Source organism: Pararge aegeria, chromosome 15, assembly GCF_905163445.1.
Source record: "Pararge aegeria chromosome 15, ilParAegt1.1, whole genome shotgun sequence".
In the NCBI taxonomy this organism is placed as follows: domain Eukaryota; kingdom Metazoa; phylum Arthropoda; class Insecta; order Lepidoptera; family Nymphalidae; genus Pararge; species Pararge aegeria.
In genome coordinates this window covers 15,325,706-15,349,495 of record NC_053194.1, presented here as the reverse complement: position 1 = coordinate 15,349,495, position 23,790 = coordinate 15,325,706, and the positions used below count along the sequence as shown (strand labels likewise).

Genomic DNA, 23,790 nt, shown 5'->3' with positions numbered 1-23,790 from the left:
ATCGTATAATGGAATATAATATATTATATCTGAACATGTATGACGTTCAGATTATATATTTGTCTGATTGTTTTTTTTTTATTTCACTACAAGTTAGCCCTTGACTGCAAACTCACCTGCTTTGCAATCTAAGATGGTAGCGGGCTAACCTGCTAGGAGAATTGCAGTTATATTAAACCCATATCCCTAATCGGTTTCTAGTAAAGCAGAAAATACGATTTGACATAGGCATCTCTTCCAGGCACTAATTTCTAAACAAAAATTTAAAAGTTTAATACCAAGACTTGTCATAATGGAGGAGTATGCAAATCTTCGTCACGGTTAATAAAACTGGAGCAACATGAATGCAATGCGCGCTAAACTTTACAATTATCAATGCAAACTCAAGGGCATCGTAATTAACTTACTCTCATTGTGAAGTTGACAGCTGGTAGATTTGCATGATATAATCTTGACTGGTCTGGTAACCTTACTGGCTTTAAGTCACTCAGCGGAGTATTTCTGTTTGATCCAATCAGAAATTATGAAATCTATAGAAGAACCAGAGCTACCGAAATAGATCAACAAGTTGCGTAGCTAAAGTTGGAGTGGAGATTAGGTTATGCCAACTTGAAACGTCTTTTTATTTTATTTGATTAGTTTATCATTATTTCCGTAAACGCTTTATAAAATATTTATTAATTGTAAAGTCAACATCTCCTGGGGATGCTCCGGTTTCGGAGCGAAAAGTGCGTAGAGGGTATATTGCCGAAGATCTGTTTAGTGTGGAGTATAAGGATTGAAGAAATTATAAAATACACCATACAGATTCTCCTGCTTTTCGCGGATTATAGCAAAATTTACAGCTTAGCTTAAATTTAAGCTTAATTTACATAATATATCATCGATTTCCGCAAAGTCCGCTCCGCAAAGCTGCTTCATTCCTATATAATTTTAACCTATTGCTCGGGTATTTGGTCTCATCGATGCTGCCTATCTCAACAAGTATATATACAGTACGTTCTATCTATAAAGAATACCCGCTATTTAACAAAAAAAACATTCCAATCCACCGCTTCAGAGGCCCTTAAAACCTTTTTGTTTATTTTACGATCAAAACGTCAACGCTCTTTGACATTTCCCACTCGGACGACAGCACGCGCGCTTTTTTTGCTTCTTTGCCGCCATCTGACATCTGTCAATTATGCAATCTTTATTGGGATCTGTGTAAGATCGATTATGCACACCTGCCCTAGGAAAGGTGCGTGCCACACTGACCGACAAGTGACTTAGCCACTTTTTATGCTCACTATAATTACTGTAAATACACTATACATGTTTATAATTATAGCTACATGCTTATAATTATATTCGCTATACGCTACAGTAATTATAACTTTAAAAGAAATTGTAGGTACGAAAGGAAGATTTATATAATTTTTCTGCGATTTTTAAACACCACCTAGTCCCTGACCTCGGCAGTGGTTCTGAGGTTTTTTTTAAAAGAAACTCTCATCTATGGCCTTCCACTGCTGCATTAAAGGCTTCTTCCAACGGGAGGGTTCGTACATAATCACTACGCTGGGCAGACGGGTTGGTGATAGCAATTTATAGTAGTAGTAGCGCACGGAGGACGCTTCTGCGCGTTCTTCGTTATATGCTCTTAGCCGACTCGTACGACACCCGCGGAAAGAGGAGAGGTGGGGACCACCGTAGTCACCACACGGTACAAAGGAACAAAATAAACCGTATTAAAAAAAAAAACCGTGTTGTTTTAAATTTCTTTCGACTTAATCTAATCGAACCTTGTGAAACATAGTCGAAGTACCACTAGGTACCGAGACTTTTTAAGTTTGCATATTAATAAGTATGTCATCTCACGAATCAAAAACTGAATATATTATGGACAAGTGTTAAAGGCACTCATAAAGCTCACTAAAGAGAAAACCGGTCACCGGGCCACTCGATTATTTTACGAGAATACCAAAATTTGTACCACTTCGCTTGTATCCCGTGGCGATAATTTGACGTCACACACACCGGCATCCATCACGGAAACCGGCTTGGTACCGGCAGACTGGCTGGCGGAACGGTAAATGAAGGAGAAGCGCGAATGTCTATTTCTATATTCTTATCAAAATAATTGTCATCAAAGTCCCACTACTGGGCGCATACCTTTTTTTGGACACTCTGCTCCACTCCGCTTTTATCTACTACAAGATATTTTTTTTATTAGAAAGGTGGCAAGTAACAATGTGGTCTTGGTGAAATCTGTGATTAGAGAAGTGTATACATATATCTTTGACAATTAAACCTTAATTATGTTCAAACTTATCATCATCATATCAACTTATTACCGGCTCATTACAGGACACGAGTCTCCTCCCACTCTGAGCAGGAGTTAAGTCCGTAGTCCACCACGCTGGCCCAGTGCGGATTGGTGGACTGCACACGCTTTTGAGAACTTTATGGAGAACTCTCAGGCATGCAGGTCTCCTCAAGATGTTTCCATTCACCGTTGAAGTGATATTTTAATTCCTTACAACGCACCTAACTTAAATTTAAACTAAAACTTAAAATTTAAATTAATCAAACTAAACTTGTAATTTTGAATTAATTTAGATTGAATATTTATCAATTTGTACATTTCACTTATACAATGTTGTGTAAATTATTTAAATCTGTCGACTTCATTTCGATTTTTGCAGAAACTAACATGCCTAAGCCATTTTTTTTTGCCATGGTACAAGATAGCTAAATGTCGTAACCTTTTTTTAAAAAAAATACATAAACTTATATACAGCTGTATGTCTGAATGCTTTTGACTGGGCTTATTAAGGTTTTTGAAGTTAAAGCGATAATAATGGTGCCTACTTACTTAAATCGAGATGGCACAGGGAATGCTTTCAACGATCTCTCACACGCCATAAATAAATGATGCAATGAAAGAAAACTTTTACATTTTTATGTAATGGACCCGGAATGACATGCATTTATAAAGTCAAAGTGCCATGTACTTACTACCTTCTCGGATATAAAGCGGATCTTAAAGGTTGATTTAAAGTCATAATGCCGCCATATACATTACTCGTTAAGATGCAATATTGTTGTGAAAATCCCTACTAATATTATATATGTGATTGTAAGTTGCTTTGTTACGCTTTCACGCGAAAACTACATAACAAATAATCATGAAACTTTGTACACATATACATGCAGGTATTAGAAGTAATATAGGATACTTTTTATCCCGATATTAAGCTAAGTTCTTTTGGGAGGATCAAAGTGTTTGACGATTTTACACCAACTACAAATAAAATTTCTTAAAAGATTCACAACTTAAAAATTTCAGTAGAACTACACCTGAATTGAATGCCACATGTCTCTCAAATTCGCGGGCAACAACTAGTACTTTATAAAATAAAAAATATACTTACTACGACAATACACACATCGCCATCTAGTCCCCAATGTAAGTGTAGCTTGCGTTATGGGTACTAAGATAACTGATGAATAATTTAAAGAGTAATATACATAAATATTTATAATATACTTATAAACACCCAGACACCAGTTGTGGGAATCGAACCCACGGCCTTGGACTCAGAAATATAATCCATCAATATAATAATCATCATCCACATTTTAAAGTACCACTGTTGATCACAGCCCTATTCTCGCAAAGAAGAGACGGTTTTAGAGCATAGAACCACCCCGCAGCACCAATGCGGGTTGGTGGGCTTCAACGAATTATTACAAGTAAGTGATGTTGCCTGGGATCGACGGCTTACAGTGCTCTTCGAAGACAATTCTATTTCTAAAATGTTCAATTGGAATCAATGAAAAAGTATTTTACTGCGATATAAATAATCTTGATGATAAAACTATTTATTTGAAGAAGAATTAATACTGCGATACTAATGTAACCCACTATCGTTTCCGGCGGCGATTTAATAAAATTTTAGAACACAAAAGCAGCGACTTAACTATGATAACTATGATACTTAGATATATTTCCTCGCGAACTTTTCCGTCGGTAATAATGAGTACTTTAATTATATAGTACATACTTTTATGTATCATCAATTGTTTTCTCAGCGCAAGTCAAGTAACGAATTTCATAGGCAAAATGTTGTGCTACTTTGTTTTACATTATTGCAATTTTCTTAAAGATCTTCAGTTTTTGAAGATATACTTCTTTTTGCGCGTTAGGGAATAATGATGAGAGTAAATTATTACGATGCGCGTACACCGTCACAAAAAAACGACACCTTGGAGTTAGCTATAAAAAGGTTTGACACTGTACACTTTCAATTGTCAAAGTCTGCGGGCTCATTCCGGTGATTTAATTGATACAAAAATGTCAAATTTTAATGTTGACTTGGTTTTCCTGTTATGCTTTATAATAAAACTTTCAATGTATCAAATACTTATTTTCTGATGTTAGTGTCGTTTTTTTCTACAAACGTAGAATACGAAAGATAAAACTTTTGAAAGATTTTTATATTGTTACGCCAAAGAAGTATAGCTACTAACGCGTGTACATAAGTACACACACATTTTTTTTTTTAATAACTTATAGCCTATGTTACTTTGTCATGGTTTAGCTTTATTTTCGCGGAGAAATGGTTAAAATCGGTCCAGTACTTTCGGAGCCTATTGGGTACAAACAAAAATGAGGAGTTTATTATACAGTTGATGAGTTTCTTAATGACAAGGTTGCTTGGAAGCATCCTGCTCCGCTTTCATCTCTCACAAGATAGAAAAATGAATGTTAAAATGTAAAATGTATTTTTTAAGTATGCATATCTTTAAACTATGAAGTTCATACATAGTATCATCCAGCACAGATTATTAAACAAATTACGCCACCGGAAGTCCCCGCATACTCAGGTGCAGGTTATGTGGCGTATCATACCTCAGGTGCATTTCTGCACGTCAGTAAGGATTCCGCGCGAGAGATCAGTTTTCACCTGTAGCTTATCTCATTTTATGTTTCCCACGAAATTTCTCTACATTTTGCTATTAACTTTTAACTTGTGGTTAGGGAAAAGTAAACACAACATGTCGTTTATCTTCATTGCTATTTGTCTGTGGTTTTGAAAGAGTAGGTAATAAATTTTAGCATGACTACGATAAAGAAATAAAAATAAAAAAGGGTACCTAGTTTTAAGGAAAAGTGCGTACCCATCCACTTGGCAAACAAAAAATGAACTTTTATTAAAATAAGCTAATGATACATCTCTAATTTTTAAAACTGATAGAGGTAGAGACAACTCTGACGATGTAAGCCGTGCTATGTCGCATGTGTCGCACTGGTTTACTGTCAATAATTTACTTTTAAATGCAAAAAAAACTAAGTGTGTGGAATTTATTTCACCAAATGTAAAGAAAGTTAATAAAAATATAATAATAAATGGAGAATCACTAAAAATGGAAGATTCCACAGTTTTTCTGGGCATGACCTTGGATTGTAAGCTTCAGTGGGGTACCCATATAGATACACTAGCAGGTAAACTAAGCTCGGCTGCCTACGCCGTCAGGAAAATTAGACAGATTACTGACGTAGAAACAGCAAGACTTGTTTACTTCGCGTACTTTCATAGTGTGATGTCTTACGGGATCTTATTATGGGGCAAAGCTGCTGATATTGAAACTATATTCATATTGCAGAAAAGAGCTGTACGGTCAATATATAAACTTAAATCACGTGAATCCCTCCGTGAAAAATTTAAAGAAATTGGTATACTTACGGTAGCCTCACAATACATTTATAACAATATAGTATTTGTGAGACAACATATTAGTCTTTATAAACAAAAAGTGGATATAAACAGTCGACTTACAAGAAATGGTCATAAATTAGTGACATCTGCATATCGTCTGCGAAAGTCATTTGTGGGATTGAGTATACGCTTTTATAATATGATTCCTAAGGTAATTTTGGACCTACCAATGCATAAGTTTAAAGAATGTGTTAAAACACATTTATTACAGCGAGGTTATTATACAATTGATGAGTTTCTTAATGACAAGGTTGCTTGGAAGCATCCGGCTCCGCTTTCATCTCTCACAAGATAGAAAAATGAATGTTAAAATATAAAATGTAAATTTTTGATGTTGGAAAAGAGCAACTGCTGAGTTTCTTGCCGGCTTCTTCTCGGTAGAATCTGCCTTCCGAACCGGTGGTAGAGTCACTACACACGGACAGACTTGACGTTTCAAAAGTGCTTGTATTAGGCCTACTTGAAATAAATGAATTTTGATTTTTTTTTTTTTTTTTGAACACTTGAGAGAAAAGTTTAAAAAGTGTGATCACGTGTGATCTATCTTGAAGAGCTCAAAATTTTTGTTTTGTTTGATGCGATTGATTTGTATTGAGAACCTCCGCCTATTTTTCAAGTCGGTTGAAATATGTCGGCTTTGTAAGCTTATAGAAAAAACCTATCATAATATTAAGGATTAAATGTATGATAAAAAAGCTTGGGTATGAATTGCTCTAACTTTATAGCTAAACATTAACTCGACTGTGAGATGGTGATAGCAAAACAAAACTTGTCTAAGTGTGCTCTTCTTAGGGCATTGCGCGTTTAACGCATGGCCTAAGTTATAAGTTGACGTATGCAGTTATCACCATCACTAACATTATAAAAGGTCTACATGAAAAAACAAATCATTTTTGAATATTGAATTTTGAATTTAAAAAGCGCAGCGGTGAGCGTAGCCATAGGCTTTAAGTTGAAGATGCTGGGCTAGATTCCCGGCTGGGAAAATTTTGAAATTTATTATTTCGGAATTTTCTCTGGGCTGGTTTGGTGGGAGGCTTCGGCGGTGGCTAGTAACCACCCTACCGACAAAGACTAGTAGTTTTTTTGTACCATATCGCGTAGAAACCAATTAAGAGTATAAGTTGTATATAACTAGCAAACTCCCTTACTCACTATCTTCTTAGACCATCACTTACAAAGTGAGATTGCAGTCAAGGGCTAACTTGTAGTAGAATAAAAAAAGAGTACACCTTCTTGTGACAGAGCTCGTACGGGGCAGTACGGGGCAGCACTATCAAGTACCTACCATGCTTATTTTTGCTGCCAAGTAGCTGTCTTCTTTGAATTTGAATTTGATGTCATTTTTGATCCATGTTTATGAGATTATAATGTATCTTTAAGACACATTTCGCTTCACAATATGCGCGGAATGGCCGGCTCGTAAAACGACAAATGTAGGCTTTCCGCCGACCTTTGAACCCGACCGCATCTCCGATCTTCAAAACGACAGATAGGTTCTGACTTTTGAAAGTAGCACGCTCTTAGTATGTGGGAACGGGGAGTTATGTTGTTCGAAAATACAGATTACTTCTCTGACTCAGCGGCATTAGTTCAGCTTTATAGATAAAATATTTTATCATTGTCAACACATTACGTGGACGTGGTCGCTAACTATGGGCCTCATAAGAAGGCTCAGAGTCACTCAGCGGGCGATGGAGAGTGCTGTGCTCGGAGTATCTCTACGTGATCAAATCAGAAATGAGGAGATCCGTAGGAGAACTAGAGTTAGCGACATAGCTCAGCGAGTTGCGAAGCTGAAGTGGCAATTGGCAGGGCACATAGCTCGGAGAACCGATGGACGTTGGGGTCTTAAGATGCTGGAATGGCGACCCCGCACAAGTAAACGCAGCGTAGGTCGGCCCCCAACGCGGTGGATAGATGACATCAGGCGAGTCGCTGGGAGCCGCTGGAGGCAAGCGGCCCAGGACTGTGGATTTTGGAACTCCGTAAAAAAGACCTATGTCCAGCAGTGGACTTTCATTGTTTGAAATGATGATGATAAACATTACATTACCGGCGCACTACAGGGGTCTGTTCTTAGAGTCCACCACGCTACTCAGTCTTAACATTATGGAGAACGCTCAGTCATACAGGTTTCCTCACGATGTTTTCCTTCACCATTAAAGCAAGTGATATTTAATTGCTTTAAACGCACCTTACGTGCCGGGGATCGAACTGGGTCCAACCGAAAGGCAGGTTGAAGTCTTTTTAAACCCTAGGCTATCACCGCTTTATTGACAAAATTATAACGGATTGCGATTTATAGTTGGGTCAAAATGAAATAATGCCGAAGTCAAAACTTTCATTGGTTGAAATAATATTTTTTCAAATATAAACAATATGCTGGCGCTAATGCCCCTTTGAATTGCTAAACTTAGCCGTGGGGCTAAATAAGCGGACCTCTTGGGTCACCAGACGAATATTTGGTACAGGATATTAATAAAACTTTTTGCGTCAAGGGCCCTGAGTCGCAAACGCAAGCGCCGCAAAAACGTAGTCATTAAAAATAACGGAGTATTCACGAAACTCAATCATTTGAGCACATATTTTTTGTAAATATTAATCTTATTTTGTAATTATTATTATTTTTGTCTCCCTAGTTAATAATTAGGCATTTTTAACGTTTTTGTCGTAATAAGATTATTCAATATGTTGTTTTGTTATTATTTTCGATACACATCGATAGTATTCATTGTTTTTGTTGACAGATGTCGCCCACAACTGGTCTCGTCTCTTGTATAGAATTCTTTACTCGATAATTTTGTAGCGCAGTATAATGAAGCTATACATATTCTCAAACCGTTTTATAGCTGTCCAAGTAGTTAAGTCAGTGGGACAAGGAATGCCTACTGATTTGCAAATCGGTACCTATTAACTTTGAAGTTTATTCAGAAATATTATTTTCTGTACCTTAATATTATATTGCTTTAAGTAGGCACCTAACTTAGTGAAACATTAATAACGCATAGCAATCTGAATTTTACGGGACAGCTCGACAAGACTTTAAACCTTTACTTATCCATACTCATATTATGAATACTGTACGTGTCTGTTGTTTTTACTTAATATGTTAGGCGCAAATAGGTACTGCACCGATCTTAGTTTTTGAATAAACTAGCGACCCTCCCTGGTTTCGCCCGAAGTGAATAATACAATTCCGTAGTAGGTAAATTAATAAAATCTATGTCATAAAGTTGAGTCAACCTTTGTAATGCGGGCGCACAAATATATTATGTTTGTTTAATGGCTTTTCTCTACTACAATATGTATGTATCTTAACTTGAACCGTATATCTTTTGCTGAAATTTGTATCCATTGCGTTATATATTTTACGTTGTGTTATGGGCCCAAAAACGATTATTAGTCTAGGCCATTGAAATTAAAAAGGTTGAAGACCCCTGCAAGTGGCACGCAACCGCTCGTTTGACAACATTATGACAAATTTCAAATTCATGATGGCCGCCACCACGAATAATATAAATAGTTGAATTACAATATTTTTTTAACAACTCTCTCAATATGGGGTATCAAATGAAAGGGCTAGACTTGTAGAATAATGTACACTACAAAGAAAGTCGTGGGATTATTCAATTTGTAACTAATATACATATTTTCAATTAACCCTAACTATGTATTTTGAAAATCGAGGTAACCAAGGAAATAGTTTTGGGTCGCATCGCCGACGTATCGGCTATCAAGTCAGCGTGCCCACTTTCACCAGACTTCGCAGATTTTAATGCAATTTGCGAAATTGTTCGCGATTGTGTAATTCATTGTGCCATTTATCTCATTCGCATTTCACCATCTATTATTTAAACTTTTGTTTCGAGGTAATTCTATTATGCTGCGAGCAAAAATACCTTGATGACACGCATTCATTCTGACGGCCGATTGATATAGTAGTATTGTTATTTATTATTTACTAGCTGCTGTCCGCGACTTCGTCTGCGTTTGATTTTGTTTTTTGATGTGGATTCAATTTAGTTGTAATTAAAAAAAAAAAATTAAGTATTCAGTATCGCTAAGCCTTAAATGAGGGGGCAAAAAAAAACACATATTATATCCTCTATAGTACAAAAATAATTATTTAAATCGGATATCGAAATTTATGAACGTAATATTTTGATTATTAGGTACTTACTCCTAATTAATGTCTCCAGCCACCCACTCTAATAATAAAGTCGCCCTTAATTTATTAATAAATCGATTCTGAGTCAACTTACGAAATGCATGTCCTGTACAAGTCGATTAGCGTCATAGTTGATTACCTGCCATAAATTTCTCAGCCAGCTTCACGCCACTTGCGCCTTAAACACAATGCAATTAAGGTCAAAAAGGCATGACCCATTTTATTACGTGCGGCATCTGTGATGATTGTACGTTCTAATCCGCATACAATTCAAGGACCTATGACCTCCTTTAGATTGGGCCGTTCACTGGCATTTTAAATGTAATTTATAAGAACAATGCAGAAGGCGACAGTGTCGTGGACTAGTACTTATACCTACTAGGCTAAATATATGTATGGTAGGTTCTTAGCCAAGTTTCAAGAGTTGTGGGCTGTCTTGTAACTTGACATTTTTTTTTACCCTTTTTTTGCCCTTAACAGCAATATCACCTGTTTTTGAGTGATGACGCAGTCTAAGATGGCAGGAGGCTTACCTGGTTAGGAGTATGCCAGTTATATTGAAACTATACCCCTAATCGGTTTTTACGCGACATCGCATTACCAGCACTCGCCTCCCAGATAAAGATTTAGAAATTATGAATTCTTATAAATTTAAATTAATAAAAGTAGGAACCACAATCTCACCTGATGAAAAATATATCATGTGGCCTAAGATTGGACACGCTTACCTAGAAGATGCCTATTCACTGTTCCTTTAAAGATACCCAGGGTTGGGAAACACAGATATCCGAAGGGTTCCAAACCCCAGCCATGCTTTCAAAAAAGAAGATGCAAATCACTTCGTACTAGTTTTTGGGATATTGACAACATACGGATGAAAACCCGCCCGGTGTATTCCGGCGCGATGGTAAAATAGTGATGAGGGAACGAGATCCAATAGTCCCTGAGCACACTCCGATATTAGTATATCTTGTAAAAAGCCGATAAACTACTTATGACGGCTATGGCTACCTTATGACGGTGACAAAAACTTAAAATCTATAACTTCATGTATTGCTAGCTGTGATGTAGATAAATAGTTCTTAATGACCATGCTAGGTTTTTTTATATTATTGGTAGACTTCTGACATACTTAGTCACTTATATGTATAAGAAACTTTCGTGCAAACTTCCATTCCCTGTTTAACCCCCTTAAAATCGTTTTTCCTGTCCAAGCGTATAGTATAGTATATATAGTATAGTATAGTATAGTAGCGAGCGTTTTAGGGGGCGTTTATAAAATACGTGAGATGTTTAAGGGGGGAGGGGGTCGAGTCAAATCATCTAATCTTACGATGGAGAATGGGGGGTCTCGGAAAATACCACTTTTTTTGTACAATAACAATCCAACGCGTTTACGTAAGACACACACATTTGCAAAATCTCACTTGATGAGATTTTTCAAAATGTGCGTGGGGATGGTGTAGGGGGTTGAATAAAATTTCACGATATCTCACCAGGGGGTGAGGAAGGGACAGAAAATTTTAAAAAACACCTCACGTAATTTATGGGGTGTCCCCTTATGATTTTTTGTTTGTATATTATAACATTTATATTTAGTCTTACAAATAATATTTTACTATTTTTTATAAAGAATTGTAAGCTATTGTAAGTATAACTATTCCTCTTAATTGTGCAGGGATTTTAATGATTTTTTTTCTTTTACTTCGTATCTTCGTCGTATAGGTGCGTCTTATGTAGACATGTAGTGCAGGTATGTCGATTGACAACCGTTGCTATGTGAGAACAAAACATGAGAAAGTTCGACAGGGAACTGACCTACGGTTTACGAGACTCGTCATTTCGTTAGGGTCACCAGTCCAACGTCCAGCTAAAGTAGGACACATAAATTATAAGGTATTAAAACGACACTCAGCTCTATATTTATTGAAAGAGAGAGTAAGATGAGTGGATTTTTTATAATGTTTGACACAATTATTTTATTATCGATCTACAAGTATTGGTGAAAATCCCTGTTAAATGTGAAAGTTAAGTTTGTTGCTAACATTAAGCCGCTTAGCTAACTTTTAACTCACATTTCTACACTGTTAGTTAAATGTTAGCTAAGCGGCTGTTTTGTCTAATAGTACGTTTAGTACTTTTCCTAAATTTATAGGAGAATCAAAAGACATTTTTGTTGTTTATTTACATTTTGTTCGCATTTAATTAACGCACTTATTTTAAAGAGAGTGTACACAAAGTAATTACTCGGTATTGTTCTCAAAAGCGGTGATAGCTTTTCGAAGTTTAGTGCTATTTAAGAAATTAAATATTACCCTTCACCGTTACCTACTGTTGCGGTGAAGGAAACTTTGTACTTGCGTCGTGGATGCATTGGTAAACTGTTGTATTGATCGGGTGTTCCTAGAGTGGCCGAGGTATTTGAAAAAGCTTCGCTTTAGTAACGTGCCGTGGCAACCTTTTCCCGATTACCTATTGATGAACGAATCCAATCCATAAGAATCGTTGGACGGGGTAGTGTTTTGGCCCGAAATCATTGTTATATATTTAATCTGCGATTTATTGTTTGTGAACGTTTTACCTTCCTGAGTGTCCTCCATAATGTTCTCAATGGCGAGACCCGTGCCCCTTAGTGGGCTGGTAATGATGAGGAGGATTGTTCTCAAAGGTTCTAAATAAAATAAAAAATATAAATATCCAAAGGACTTGCTACCATTATTTAAAAATTGCAGTCTTCATCTTTTAATTACTGATACAAAATATTACATATTTTATAGGTTTTTCGAATCCTTAAGTCTTGATACCCCTTGACGTGCTAAAATAAATTAAAAATAACATTTTTGAATCAAAACAACATCTATTATGAAACAATACTACTTTGTGCGATAGTAGTAAGATGGTCACACTACAGTAACTGGCACTGCGCGTGGGGCCGCAACGAGCGAATTATTAAATTACAGGCGCGTCACATAGCAACGGATACATTGGACATAATTGCGTGATTTGATAGAGAGATGGTGTGAAAGTTCCTGGCGATATGATATGATACCGAGCTTCGAGTACAATATCAGCCATGAATTAATGATAACTGATTCTTCGAGTACAATATCAGCCATGAATTAATGATAACTGATTCTTCGAGTACAATATCAGCCATGAATTAATGATAACTGATTGATGGAATTAAGGGAGGAATGAACGAATACACCACAGATAAAATTCAAAAAAATGCAAATACATTTGAGCTTAACGCTAAGGGTACAATTTAACGGCCTTATCGTTTTATAGGCGATAGCTTAGTGAAGCTATGATAGCCTAATGGTTAGGACTTCGGCCTAATATTCACGGAGCCGAGTTCAAATCCCAGCACGCATCCCTAACTTTTCTAAGTTATGTGCGTTTTAAGCAATTCAATTATCACTTGTTTCAACGGTGAAGAAAAACAACGGGAGGACACCTGCATGCCTGAGCGTCCTCAAAGGCATGTGGCGTCCAATCCGCAAACCTTTCTCATTGTAGGAGCGGACCCTTGCCCTGTAGTGGGCCGGTAATCTGTTGATATATATATATATATATCAATGCATAGGTAAGTTTAAACAATGTGTTAAAACACATGAAGCATGCTCCGCTGTCATCTCTCACAAGATTTAAAATACTGTAAACCGGTAGTAGAGTCACTACAAACAGACTGACTTGACGTTTCAAATGTGCTTATAAACTGGGCCTACTTGAAATAAATGAATTTAGAAATTTTTATATATTATTTATATAGTTACATAACATAATATAGACATTTTGAGTTCGTTGATAGCTGCAAACGCATAATATATAATTGCGTATAGTGTGAATGAATAGAGAGATGCTGTGAAAGTGTTTGCCATTGTGTTGTTCATTTTCTGATTGATGTGTTATTTCGAGAGATATGCGAGACCACACACGCTTTATTCAATTTTGATAGAATTCATTGAACTTCATAAATTAGGTGCATATGACCATAAGCTTCATCATGAAATTATAATGAATCAGAATGAAAATTCACTTTATTTTTCACCAAATACAGTATCTTGTTGGAGAAGCAGGCGTTACTTTGCGGAATTCCATAATATATTATGAAAATAAAGCTTAATTTGATACACTCCGCGATAAGCAGGAGAATCTGTATGGTGTAATTTATATTCTTCAATCCTTATACTCCACACCAAACAGATCTTCGGCAATGTACCCTCTACGCACGTTTCTCTTCGAAACCGGGGCATCCTCAGGAGATGTTCACTTCACAATGAATAATTGTTAAGACAACAATTAATAATTGTTACAAATACAACAGACGCCCGAGAGTAGACCCGCGCCCTGTAGTCAGTGACGTGTAGAGAGTACAGGGTATGCAGATTATATAAAATGACGAAAATCTCCAGTACGAGTTAGTTATAAATTCGCGGTTACTAAATGTTGGAACGACCTACCTCCGCCATTACGAGATATCAGCATGTCTTAACTCTCTTTTAAAAAGAAATTAAAAGAATATCTTTTCCAACAACAAAACATTTGAACAAGGGTGCCTACGTGTGTTTATTCTTTTTATTTTATTTTTATCGCTTTGATCGTAACAAAATATTATATATGTATACAAAACTTTTATATTATTTTTATTTATTATTACAATTTTTTCTCTTATTTTTTAATTATATAATACTTTTAAATTGTATTATTTTACCCGTTAGTGAGTAGTAGTATTTAGTAGTAGTAGTTTATTAAGCGCCGCTCTATCAGTGCCTATACCGTCCAAACGTCACGTCTGGCGTCTGGCTTCACGGAAGATCAGCGCTGTGTCTTTAACAGGCACTGCAAACATGCTGAGTGAAGACCATTTTGGAATCACACCGTTCCTATAATTGTTGTGTAGACGATTAAGTTGTATTTTAATTCTAGTGTGCGTATATCCAAATAAAGTTTTCTTTCTTTCTAAATACTTAAGGGTAAGCTTTTTATAACTCTTACAATGCCTATCCTTAAGTTTTTTAAAACTCGTACAAGAGATTTTCTTCATTTTACATTATCTGCAAACCCTGTGCATTCTCTCTATGCGCGACACAGCCTTTATTAGGTCAATAATGGGTTGATATGACGATGACGATGCTTGAGTTTGTAGCTAGGCGCCTCGTTATGTATATTCCAATTTGCGAGTATCGATATCGGGCCAGATAGTTTATGTATTACCTACGGGATTTATGCTACAAAGATTAGGTACGATACCGGTTGAAATATTACTTTGCAAGTGAAATAAAGTTATTTATTGCGCCTTGTTTGTTATTTACTGTCGGCGATGAATGAACGCGACGAATAGTGTTGTTTATTAAGTAACAAATAACTTGTTAGTTCGTCTAAAGAATGGATATACTAGTTATTAACCTGTAGTATTTCCCTTACTTGGTTCTTCCATAAAGGATTGTCTGGAGAAGATCGCTTAAAACGATAAGACCGCCTTTGCGCTTTTTATATAATCTTTTGTTTTTGATATTTCTTGTTTTCTTTTTTAATTTGTACTATAAAGACTTTATCTATCCACCTATCTATCTATATACAGAAAAAAATAATATGAAGCAAATTTATCAATATTTATTTTATGTCAAAATTATAATAAATAACTTAACCTTAATTTAGACGAACTAACTAGTTGTTTGTTACTAATAAACTACTATTTGTCGCATTCACTAAGTAATCGCCGACAGTAAATCACACCCGTTGTACAAGACTGAATGAAATTTACTCGACTGTTAAAAATAACAAAATAAAAGATAAATTAATCATTTACATTTTATCTCAAAATTCTAGTAAATAACTAAACCTTAATGCTAATTATTTACCTTTAATTATGTTATTTAATAGTCGAATAGGTCAATTTTATTTAGTTATGTACAGCGGATATCGATTTAGTAAGAAATATGGTCTAGAACTCAAGAAATGTGATTTTTGCCACACCTTTATGACTCTCCGAGCATTGTGCACAATAAATGGGGGTAAACTTCTCATATTGCCGTGTTTTGCACGTGGTCACGGTAATTTTATCCTTAGGGTATAAAGTCGGGGGATATAATTTTGTCTCCTGTCTATGCTAGCCGTGCTAGAATGCGTCGGACGAGATAATGAACTCTAGTCCATTACTCGTATTTTTCTATTCCACTATATTTATATGCACGACCCATATCTCTCTTAAGACTGACCTACTATTGCCCGAAAGAGATCGCTTTGTAGCGATAAAGCCGCCAAATTGTATGCGCGTACAACTTGTTTTGTGTACAATACAAGTATTTTCTTTAATTCATTCAAGCAAGATAAAGGTTGATAATTTTCTCGTGGTGCGCATGCTAGACCTACTGGACACTAGAATGTACTAGGCCCTAAACGAGTAATGTTGGAATAGTAACGGCTTCCTATTAGCGTCGGCTGGGAACTGGGGCAAGTGAGCGGGGTGTAAAGAGCCTTAGATAGCACAGCACACCGTTAATACCTATGTATATCTAACTCTCAAGTTCTTACTATTGTTTTGTATTTAGATAATGCAGAGGTAGCTTATTATTATAACTCTTTATTTGTACACCACATGAACTAAAAGAATTATACAACAAAACAGAAACATACAAAAAGAAGCAGAATACAAAAGGCCTTATGGCTTAGTAGCGATCTCTGCCAGGCAACCTTAAAATTAGGAAAAAAAGAGGAAAACTAACTGCACGTGGTACAAAATATAAAATACATACATACGAATAACTAAATTCTTATTATTACATATACACAAACGCATCTAACATATAATAATTAAAAAAAAAACAACTTATAACCTGTGGGATGCAACTTGTGTCGATACCCTAGCTGCATCACACATCCCGGCCACCTCGTCAATGGTGGGTGCGGCTGCTACCAGTGTCGAGCAGGCTAAGAGGCGTAAATATAAAAACCTGGATAGCAGTTTCATTTTTGTGCCTTTTGGAGTAGATTTTTTGTGACCCCCACGGTCACAAAAAATCTAGTCTGGAGACACGAGCTATTTTTAAAGAATTATCAAAAAAGGTTATCGAGTCTACGGGTGATCCTAGAGCGGGCAGTTACCTTGGCCACAGAATTAGTTTGGCCATACAAAGGGGAAATGCTGCCAGCATCTTAGGAACTGTGCCTCGCTGCGGTGGTTTCGGTGACGTTTTAAGTTTATTTTAGATTATACCTATTAATATATTATTTCCCATATAATAAATGCAAGAGTAAATAAATAATATTAAACATCGTCTTGAGTTGGGCATATAACACTTGATCGAGTTTTTAAATATCGCCAGTGATTTTGACTGCCGTATGTTCATAGGAAGCGCATTCCTCAATTCGATGGCTTGTACGGTAAACGATTGTTTATAAAATGTCGTTTTGTGGAAAGGTATACTCAGTGTCAGGGCACGATACGAGTTTAGCTAACGTAACCAGCTAGCTTTTTTTTCGGGTAACCGAGCTAAAACGCGCACATCTAACTTTTATAGGTTTCATGCGTTTAAAACAATCCTCACTAATATTATTATGAATGCGAAAGTGTGTTTTTGTTTGTCCTTGGTCCATAAATTATTAACTATAAGCCAAAATAACGGACAACTTGCGGGAAACAGCTAGTTATTAATATAATAGAAAAAAAAATCATAGAAGCATTTATTATTGGATGACTTAAGTTCAAAATCCAACTTATACTTGTTAACATAGTATAAGTTGGAGAAATTGGAATTGCTATTTTATTGCTAAAGGTGTTTTGAGTTATTTTAAAATATCTATTGCTGTTATGTTTAACAGTATAGTGGTGTAGGTGTTAGTTTTTGAAGTTATTATTTTTTGGCGCGTTAGGGAAAAATGATGAGCGAAAACCGACTCCCTAAAGTTAGCTACAGTCAACATTTTAGTTTTTCAAAAAAAGGTTTGACAGTGTACACTTTTTGTTTCAAATTTGTTATCAAATTTTCAAAGTCTTCAGGCTCATTCCGGTATTCAACATCAAAATCTCAAATTTTATTGCTGACAGACTTTTGGTTGTCCGATAACTAGAAAATTATAGAAATAAAATAACATTACAATAAAACTTTCAAAGTATTAATTTTTCTACTGTCGCGCGTGTTTTCCACAAACATAGAATAAGGCGAAGATAAAAATTTTGAAAAGATTTTCATGTTGTTACGTTTTTTTTTAACAGTTAATGTTAAAAAAAAAAGGAAGAAAAAAGAAAGGTGGAAAGCCATCGCCTAAAAACAGCGTAACACTTCGTACGGCATGCAAAGTCGCCCTACAAGTTGCCGTCTCCATCAACCTGAGGCGTGGGTGTTAAGCCTCATATGCCTGTAATTACACCAGCAACCACGCCTTTCAGACCGAAACACAGCATTGCAACAATGCCGCTTGGCGGCAGAGATAAGCATGGCGGCACTTTTCCAGACGCAATCCGTCACCAAAAAGCTCTGCTAGGTCCTACCTACTCTCAGATGACTGAGTCATAGTATACCGTGACCGTTTAGAGCCCGGTTTATAATGCGATTTTACCCACCCATTTATCTAGTTTTCATCACAAAATAGCTAACAACGAATTGGCAACAAACAGTGAAAGTTTAGGTCAAACATTCCTACGATCTGATCCGAATGTAATAAGTCTGTTGTATCAATAAAGAAACTGCATTGAATTCAGATCAGGCATCCCTAAGCCTAGATGAATTAGAAATATCCTAACATGTAAGCGAACTCCGAATGCCTTTTTTTCGTTCGCAACTTCGTAATAATTTCAACCAAACTGTTTTGCAACAAACACTGCATATCTAATAAATAAACCAATAAATATACTACGACAATACACACATCGCTAGTCTAGTCTAGTCCCAAAGTAAGCGCAGCTTGTTTTATGGGTACTGAGATAAATGATGAATATTTTTTATAAATAATATACATAAATACTTTTAATATATAGATAAACACCCAGACACTGAAAAACAATCATGTTCATCACACAAATATTGCCCAGTTGTGGGAATCGAACCCACGGCCTTGGACTTAGAAAGCAGGGTCGCTGCCCAGTGCCCCAATCAGCCGTCAATATATAACAGAATTATACAGAGTTTATTGCATGTTTACATATCTTACAAGCTCTTTTAAAACGCCAAATATATCTGTTATATATGTGAACTATAAACAGCGACAGTAAACTGTTCCGAGTGCATACTCTTCTGCGAAGTTCTTCTTTTAAAATTTTTACGTTTTACAATTTAACATTATAAAAATTTATTGCGGAAAAACTTAAAAACGCTTTACGCTAAGTCGGCGCTATTGGCTCGATTCTCCCCTAGATTGCAATGACAATAATTGCAGTCATTTTTTTTAACTCCGCAACGTAGTTGGCGATATTCTCGTCTATGCCTATACCTGAAGCGTTCTGCTAAAGCTGATGGAGCTGGTCGCCGTAATAAATCAAGTGCATTATCGTATCTCAAACCAGATGGTTTCTTTGAACTGGATAGATTAACCAGGAGCTCATGCGCCTCGTCTCCCATAACCGCTATTAGAGTAGGCAACTTGAGCTAACTCCTAACATTTTTATAGGAAATAGAGTATCCAGTCTTTCCACACACGACGACCACACTTCCGTCTTAATATCAAACTCCTTCAACTTCTCGATCGACATTTTTTTGTGTATACACGCCCGGGTAAACGATTGTAACCACACTCGTTCGCCACTCTAATGTTCCCAAAGGAAAAACTCTTATTATTATTATACGGGAGAGATCCGTCGCGGACACATTCCTTTGGTGAATTACAGTTTACATTACAATTTCCAACATCCGAAAATGTAGATAGGTATTGGGAATTTCTATGCGACCGAGGTATAACTTACTTTCGTTGGCAAGATGAGAATTTAGATCGATTACGGGGCTCGCCTACAAATTCGCCACAATGGGTGATTATTGTCCAATTATTACCCGATTTGGTCCAATCACGACATTTCACGGCGACTTTACTGTAATAGGAATGGCTATTTATCAATTATTGTCTAGATAAATTACGTTGAACATGGTTAGTTTTACAAGCAGTATGTTTTCTCATGGTTCACGACTCTAGGTTTTAGAATTGGCTATTTCTGAAATGAGTTTTTATCAAGCAAAATAATCCACAAGTTAGGAAATATTGGACGTTGTTTAAATGATTTAAGCGAGGGCTCAGAAATTAAAAATAGAGATGTATGGGGAAATAATGTTTAGCTTCATACATCTGAAGTCTATCAATCGCTTACAGAGTCTTAAGTTAAAATAATGAAGTCAGTAGAGCCGTCTTTATCGATAGGGAACGTTGTGATTATTATCATTACGACAACTAAAACGATCATACATCCCGTTTTGGGTACAGTCCCGATTTCAGGCTGTCTGTCCCGCTGGCTCCAGCGAGAACAGTCAGTCCCGCTTTTCCCACTCTCCTAGAAACCGATTAGGGGTACGACTAACATTCTCCTTAACAGATTAGCCCGCTACCATCTTAGACTGCATCATCACTTACCATCTGGTAAGATTGCAATCAAGGGCTAACTTGTTAATTGAATTAAAAAAAACTGTACAATGATACTTAATAGTAAAATATTGGTAAAATTAAATTCCTCCCGCTATGAAAAAAATAAAGTGGTCACGTTAATCATACCTGATGGAAAGCAAAGATGAGTCATGAGGTCTAAGTTAGCCTATTTACTTTTGTCTTGAAGGTACGCTAGTAAACATCACCATGCTTTGCATAACTAACCGTTGTTTCATCGACAACTATGCATTGATATCGATCTGCAGTACATGCCTATTTGATTAGCGAAAGCCGATAGAAAGGTGGAGGTCATCACGATACGGCAAAACAGACAGATGAGATCTGCCCTACTTAAGTATCGCCCGTGGTATCTCGTGATTGATTTGACAATGTAAACGGGTACATTATCGATATCGATATAGCGTGAGAAGTAATTGCACATCACTGATAATAATGATTACAGATGATACAGATTAAAGTCTACGATGGTATGAGAATTTATTAACTCGATGACAAGACAGCGTTTGGCTGCGACATCATCTGAAACAATCGAAATTAATCTATCCAAAATCGTCAGATTGCAAATAAAAGTCAGTAGATAGATTCCGTCCTTTCCGTGTAGATAATAATAGGCCCTACTAAATTTATTCTGATATCAAATTCAAATTCAAATAAAAAAATGTTTTATTCACGTATACCTTATCACAGGCACTTATGAAGCGTTCATAACATGTTACCACAACTTAAATGAAGGTAATAACAACACTTGTAACTTGAAACTAAAGCAAGGAGGGTTCCAAACGCCCCTGGTCTAAAAAGAGCCCACAACTTAGCCAGGTTTTTTTGTTATCACCATCCCACAGTCGAAATAATATCTAGATATGAAGAATAATATCTGTGTAATATTTGTTCTATCACCATCACTACTCACTGCTATGTACAAATTTTGAATGTGATCAACGCATCAAAAGTGCCATATGTGCCTATTTTAATAAAGAAATATTTGACTTTGACTTTGACTTTTCAGCTTTATGCGTAAACACTTTTGTTAGGCTATACTGGAACCGCAATCTGACCGGTGAAAGGATTTAACGGTGATTTGTGGAGAAGATGCTAATTCCATAAACAAAACCTGTTGTTTATGGTGTTAACCGCAGACTCTATGCGTGCTGACTTTCCACGTTGGTTATGTTTATTCTGATATATTGACATCCGACTGGCGCAGTGGGCAGCGACCCTGCTTTCTGAGTCCAAGGCGGTGGGATCGATTCCCACAAGTGGAAAATGTTTGTGTGATGAACATAAGTGTTTTTCAGTGTCTGGGTGTTTATCTGTATATTATAAGTATTTATGTAAATTATTCATAAAAATATTCATCAGTCATCTCAGTACCCATAACACAAGCTACGCTTACTTTGGGGCTAGATGGCGATGTGTGTATTGTCGTAGTATATTTATTTATTTATTTATTCTGGTTTGATTTCATTAGCCCCCGACTCAAAAACTATGGGGTGTTATCAGTCTTACGTGTCTGTATGTGTGTGTCTGTCTGTGGATGAACTATCATCCTCATCATCCCATTACCGGCCCACTACTGGGCACAATGGGAACCCCTTGTGCCCAGTAGTGGGCCGGTAATGGGTGATCCCATTAAGGCCATAGTCCACCACGCTGGCCCAGTGTGGATTGGTGGAATCCACACACCTTTGAGAATAGTATAGAGAACTTTCAGGCATTCTGCCTCACTATTTTTTCCTTCACCGTTGAAGAAAGTGATATATTAATTACTTATAACGTACATAACTATGAAAAGTTAGAGGTGCGTGCTGGGATTCGAACTCGGCCCCCCGAATGTAAAGTTGAGCTTCTACCCACTGGGGCATGACCGCTTAGGAGGAACCGAGTGTTTTTATTATATCAGCATCATCGACCTCCCTGGCGCAGTGGTGAGCGATGTGGTTGTAAGTTGAAGGTCCCTGGTTCGATTCCCGTCAGGGGAGATTTGGGAATTTATTATTTCCGAATCTTCACTGGTCTATATCTTTGTTTTATAATGTTTAAGGAAGGATACAAGTACGCCAACTACCTAGTGTATTTAAAAAACACTTGAAATACAGAACACTGTATTACCTATAGATGACCCCTCTGGCGCAACGATGAGCGCTGTGAATTTAATCAGGAGGTCCCAGGTACAATTTCCGGCAGGGGCAATTTGGGAATTTTTAAATTCTGAATTTTCTCTGCTGGGAGGTTTTAGCCGTGGCTAGTTACCACCCCACCGTCGAAGACGTGCCGCTAAGCGATTTAGCGTTCCGGTATGATATCGCGTAGTCGGATTGTCCTTCAGCAGCTTTTGAGGACATTATGAATAACTCTAAAGCACGCAGGCTTTCTCACGACAATGTTTTCGTTCACTGTTAAAGCAGCTGATATTTGATTGCTTAAAACGCACATAACACCCAAATATAAACATATCAATTATGTTTCGCATATTTCTTTCTAGTATTTACATAAATAAGAGGAAGATATTTCCTCTCACAGTGTAATGTTTTGCAAGTGCGAATCTATATATTTTGATTGTAATTTCATTGAAAGACCCGATCAAAGAAAAGATGATAAGTTAATTACGCAACAATGTCGGTTTCACTTTCCTTAGTGGCCGGATAGGGTTTGATTGTGATACTTACCTGCTGCTATTTATTTTCACTCGTTAAATAAGCTTTGTAACTCAGCAGGTATCTGTTACTAACAATGTTCTAACGAGACTTTTACCGCGATATAGCGCGTGAAATTAGTTACTTACCTACTTTGGTATTGCAGTGTCTTTCAATGCGAGCAACACCCTTTGTCTTTTCTATTATACAAATGGTCGTCTACTGGTCGATATTCGACCATAATTAATTTATATTATAAGTTTAAACATCATTCATTAAAGTTCTATAGTGAAAGAATATACGTCTTATATGATCATAGATTTCGGCAAGGCTACACTGTCAATGTATCTGTTTTTATAAAAAATAAGTTTAATTTGCTATACTCTGCAAAAATCTGGTTTAATTTATAATTGCACGATTCAAGATGCGAAGCATCAGAGAGTGCTTTACGATCGAAAAATTTTTTTCGCCTCATTTCGGCGGCTATTTTTATTATTATAGCCTTTTTTTTCAATCCTTATACTCCAAACAGATCTTCGGCAATGTACCCTCTACCCATGAGCATCTTCAGGAGATGTTGACTTTAGAAGAATATTTGTTAAGTTCTTAACCAAGAAAAATACACAACACA

The 23,790-nt window shown here is 36.5% G+C and overlaps 1 protein-coding gene across 2 annotated transcripts in view; it reads left to right on the top strand.

The window, feature by feature from the left end:
- The window catches only part of LOC120629812 (axoneme-associated protein mst101(2)), a 216,721-nt gene that overhangs the window by 156,497 nt on the left and 36,434 nt on the right, over positions 1-23,790 (top strand). The window lies entirely within an intron of this gene.